A 6,000-nucleotide genomic window follows, 5' to 3' on the forward strand; every position below is an offset into this window, starting at 1 on the left:
TGAAAATGTATCAAAACAGCAGTATTGTTCACATCTGGAAAAGATGGTAATAGATTTTACCGGAAAACTACTGGCCAAATTGGATATGCAAGCGAAGGAGTGAGGTGAAGGGATTTGGGATGGTCACTGTGGCCCAGGAGCTCTCTAATAATCAACCCCTCCTTGAAGGCTGAGAAGGCCAAGCCCAAAGACATTGCTAAAGCAAGGAGATCTACTGTCCCCTGAGAAAACTTTTGATGCCTCAGGGCAGCAAATACAACCAGGAGGCAACAGTCATCTTGTTCTGTGTATTAGTGGGTCTCAAAAAAATCCAGTGCTGGATGCTTGGGTTCTACCACATTTAAATATCAGGGATTTGATTGAATTTTCAATGGCAGTGGCATTGAGCACTTCTGAAAATTATCATCCTCTAATGTCATATAACTGACTGAAATACTTAAATTTGCATTCAGATCAGCAAAGCAACCTCATCCAAATTGCCCCCAAAACATCAGGATTTCTATATGGTAAGTATGCTATATAGGATGAGAATTTATCATTCTCTTAACTCATTAGCTTCATGAATCCACCCTTCCTGCTTTCCTTCTTCTTTAATACAAAATTATATTCCACATATGTTAATCTCTCTAAGAAATTCTTCCTACCTGCTAGATTGCCTCTCTTAGCCTGTGGTCTACTATATTACTTAAGGCAGGTTTTACAATTTTGAAGATGGTTCATTTACAACACGATAGCCATTTCTGTTCATTCTAGGATTTGATACAGTGCTAGTCCACATAGCTACTGTGTGCTACAAGGACTGCTATATCTCAAATAACATGCTTAGCCATTCCTGGGAGCCCTGAAATGGCTGCTTTGAACTTTGTAGACATGCTTCTATTCCTCAGCTTCCTCCCTACCTCTCTTTTTCAAACTCAAGAATCACAAAATATTCTGCAGGAATAAAAGGCCCAAAGGTGCACATCCCACAAATTCCATGTAAAATATTATTTTATCCAACCTAGTAACAGTAACGATAGAAGATACATTTTACTTTTGCTAGTGGAATGCAGTTAGAAGTTATTAGCCCTCAAAATTCTGGAGCAACATACTGTATCAAAGTGCAGATCCAACTTGCCCCATAAACAAAATTTCTCCTCTCAGAAACACTTTAATTCACAATTCTATTGAGCAACATAAACATGAATACTCAAATACAAGCCTTACGATTCACAAGAGGGAAGGTAAGAGAAAGCATCCCATACAGCAAAAAATACAGATAATGCAATAATGACAGCTGCTGTTTTGTTGGTCCACTATCTATCACTACAATCTCTCATCAGTATCTGAATACTTTTGCTAGACTGATTGTGAATTTCTATTCTCCATCTTTTAATGCAGCCCACCTCATTATAATCCCCTTGACAGCACAGAAGTAAGAGATGGTCTTATTAGCTGCCAGAAAAAAAAGATGTTTTAGCAGAAGAAAGCCTCTTTAAACAATATATTTCTTCAGGGAAATTCATTGAGGATGAAAGCAGTAACAGAGTAATTCTTCAGGATTTAAGACATGAAATATAGAGTATTGTGTAAAGCACAGCTTTGCTAAAATCCATGTGGAAGACTGAAACCCACACTATGTGGCAGACTTCTGATAAGTTCTCAGGGCTATCCAGCAGTGTTCTTATGTAACAACCCTAAATGGGATATCTGTCAGTCCAATCACAAGTTCAGGCTAAATTTCTGAAGCTCCTTGAATTTTTGGGAAGATCAAGAATTCAAAACTAATCCTAACATTACCATTTGGATGATGAAATTTTAAGCCTCCTTGTTGCCACAAACTTATTAAAAGCTTATTAAAAGTATCTCTAGTATGTATGCACCTACAAAGGATCACCTAGAACTTGCATTTTGGAGTTTAATTGTTACTGCAGCAGATACTGCTATTTTTCCTCAGTAGAATCAAATATGTTCAAGAATGATTTGGTTTAGTCTAGATCAGCACTTTCCAACACATTAAGCTTATTTGGAGCTGGATCATGTTTTCTGAGGGGTCATGCTGTTTACACGGTGTCCTGAAAAATCTTTAAACTGCAAATTGCAATGTGAACAGACCATCATTTCCGGCTAATGAAAACTGCAGTTTTATGAGTCAGATATGGTACAAATTAATTGCAGTTTAAAATAAATGTCGGATCTTTGTTTTGGGGTTTCTCACTTCTGTATCTTTGCAGATGCAACATTTAGCAGGTATTCCTGCTAAAGCACAGCTTCCTTTTTTTATAAATGAAATCCAAGTATCACATGATTCCACAATCTGAAATTTAAATAAATTGTGGGGTATTTAAACTATAGTACCTTTTATAAGACTGAGAAATAAAGAAGATGGGCTAGTTTACATGATAGGTGGTATAAACAGGTGAAAAATTCCTTTTTCCCATAAGAATTACCTTAAGAATGCTGATCCTATGCTGTTGCCATTTAGCCGGTGAGTAAGTATGGTGTTCTTTGTTGACAGAAACCATCCATCAGTTCCCGAAAGAGAGACGCTACATTTCAGCAAAGAAAATAGCCCACATTATCATCACCCTGCAATTGTCATACTACCTGGTAGAATGGGATGTCATGTCCCATTAGCATTATATTAATGACACCTGCTCTGAAACAGAATTTTCAATTTTCAGAGCTGATGGATATGCTTGCGTTCTGGACAAGGTTGGGGTTACATGGGGATCATGGTGAGTTACATCCCCTACAAATATGTTTGTTTTTCATATTCCCTTCTAAGGGAAAAGCAGGTTGTTCAAAGTAAGGATCTAAAGCAATAGACATATTATGTCCTGGGCTGAAACACGCATGCTAAAGCAATCAATATTTCCTCAGTCATTCAAGCAAGCAAACATTATTTTGGAACTTGTAGCTGATCAACTTCTGCATACCAGGAAGTGAGAATATTATGTCTAACTCACAACTACTCTTCCCTGCCTGTAAAGCATTATAATACTCTATACTATTTCATTTCTATTCCTACTTTTGCTAAAGATTAGGAAAGACCAGTTAGAAAATGGTAAAAAGGCAGTTCTAAGAAGTAGCTTACATTCTCTGCCTTTAGAAACAAGACAGTTGTTTATGGTTTGGAAGGCCTATTTTCTCACATTAGCTAGCATGATATAAGGCTGTAAATGTCCCTTTTGTACCTTGAAGGGTCTGAAAAAGAGACTCATTTTCAAGTGAGTCAAATTTAACAATGCACGACAAATATACTTAGCAAAAAGCTGGCTAAATAGAGCTTAACAGGCATATGCATTTCTGCAAATCAATTTGGCATCTGGAGTCTGATTTTTCTATTTTGTCTTCCCTACATCTTCTTGAAGCAATTTTAGGAGAAATAACCAGAGAAACAGCATTGGCAACATATTGGAAAAATGCTGGTTACAGATGGTATAAAGAACATTATCTTGTTGAAAATCCATAAAGATTCAAAGCAAAAGAAAAAAAGAATGGGATACAAAATAAGTTCATAAATTCTAAAAGCATTCCAGCTTAGTAGCTTTATTTCCAGAGTTAACCAAATACACTTGGATTTCAAAAGTAGAGATTGCTAACAGGTCATGTTCTTAGCAGTGCTGACCCAAGGTTAAGTATTTTTTGCGCCAAGCTATATTAGAGTCAATAGCTTCAGCAGGGTGGTATTATATCCTCTAATTTTAATAATGTTCTCAGCTTGACACCGTCAAATTCCTATGTGTTTCTTTTGACAAAAGTAAAGTTTATGTTCCTCAAAAGTCACTGCATATGACATTTGCATGGGTTTTTTTTAAATAAAATATGCAAGGTTTACCGCAACACAAAATCTAACCTACAAGTGTCCAGAATGACCATCTCCCAGAAAGAAAGAGGTCTCCTCACAAACACACTCATTAACAACATTCATTTTCTGTGTATGCTATGGTTTCTGTAGAGGTGTTTAGACGCTGATACAAATGTGAAATGAATGAAGACTGTGGGAATCTGTGCGTAGGTGTGCAATAGCCAGGCTGCTGAAAGTTGAGCGTGACTGATGTGCAGATAGCAGGCTATGTGTGGAGAATGATAAACATGGTGGGAGAAAAGATTAGAGCACACGTGAAAGGGAACTTGCTATATATTGCCTGAATTTGCAGCACACCCCCTCTCTCAAGGTTATCTCCCCTCCCCATATTTGATTACACTTGACAGAGTGATGAGTACTGCAGCCAGATGAGACACATTTATTTTGCTGAACAATCCCAGAGGACTTAGAAAGACAGAATAATCCCCTAGCCAAGGTACAACTTAGGTCTTCAGGATACAGGTTGGGCATTTTTATTTTTTGTTTAGAAACGCAGGTTCAGAGCAGCTGTGGTTATTTCTAGACTGAGGTCAAATTCAGCAAATAGCTTTAGCCAGATCTCCAATTTTTAAGAGATGACTTTATGTTTGTCCAAAAGTCCTGCTGCACCAATGTAAACCTTTTGCAGGGATAATCCTTCCTAAGACTCCTGCTCCTAACGAGCCACTCCAGTCACCACGAGCTATGACTTTCCCCAAGGCCGTCCAAGAGATGTACACAGGCACTACAGGGCAAACATGAGGCCCTGGCTGGTGAGGCCCTTGCCCTTGGGAGCCCCCGGCCCTGCCTACAGTGTTCCTCTGTAGGTTTTGAGTTAGTAAAGGAACGTCAACGCCCCCTTTCTTTCTCTCTCCCTGTTAAAGACTGGGGGTTATGAAGTTTTGCACAACTGCCATTGGACTGTCAGGGAAGGATTTTGAAGGCCGTTGTCAAGCCCCACCCGTTATGTTGTGACTTAGCGATAGAAAATACTCCCTATACACAAGGGCTTGAGTAAGCTTCCTTCTCCAAAATCCCTGCTTCCATCACTCCATGAAGGGAGGGTGAGTGAGACCAATTAAAGACATTAATTTCACTATAATGGTTGTTCACTTCAATGAAAAAATCTATGTTCAAACACAAGTGGCCATTCCATTTTACTGTTTTCATGACATTTTTCCCATGGCATAGCAAAGAAAGATTTTTAAAAGACACATTTCCAAGCTCTGAATGTGATAATGGGAAGTAAATAAAATGCCTGAACACCACAAAGTAGGCTCCTTTTAAAACCGTAAGATACCATTCAGACACACTATCAGTACTCTTACTGCAGCCTTGCTCTTAGAAATAACTTGGTTTGAAGAAAGTAAATGAAAAAAGGAAGTTTTTCATTTTTTCCCACGGAAGCATAAATTACTTTGCAAATCAAAATATGTGCATATGTATGTATGTTTATATATATGTGTGTGTGTGTACACTTACAAATTCAGTAAAAATTCCAAATGCCTAAGAATTTATCACAATCCGTAGCAGTTTATTTGAGAGAAAACTACTGTCTTTGTTTAAGAATAATGATTTATTTTGCATTGGATAGTTTTCTAGCTTCTAACCTTTGGTTATTTTATATATAGATTTGGGGTGATGAGACTATTTATGACAACAGGGATTTAAAACATGACGATGAACGAAGGTGATGCTGAAGGAAGGTGACACTAACAGGCACTAAACTTTCCAAAACCTCTATTATCTTTCAGGTATTGTGATTGCTTTCAATGTGTTACCCAGGATACCTGGAGATGCACTCTTTCTTCATAGACACTTAGATAATACTTGTAGTTACCCAATAGTATTTCTGCGGCAATCGCTGTTATTCTTTCAAGTTGAGCTGGAATGTAATGGAGGAGTTAATCCTTATCCTCTTTGGTGCAATAAAAATTGCCTGCTGTCCTCATAAAGTTACCAACAAATTAAGTTATACAACCAATGATCAACTGAACAATGGTATCAGTCTTGCCCTAGACTTTTGCTTTTACCTTTTGGAGCACCAACTATTAGAAATAACTTCTTCATTGCATTCATTCCCTCACCCTTCTAAGACCTGCTCCTCTCACATTGAATGAGTTTTAAAATATCCAGTTCAAATCCCATAAAAGGGCAAGACCAAAGATTCC

Source organism: Aquila chrysaetos, chromosome 2 (genome assembly GCF_900496995.4).
Source record: "Aquila chrysaetos chrysaetos chromosome 2, bAquChr1.4, whole genome shotgun sequence".
NCBI classification, from domain to species: Eukaryota; Metazoa; Chordata; class Aves; order Accipitriformes; family Accipitridae; genus Aquila; species Aquila chrysaetos.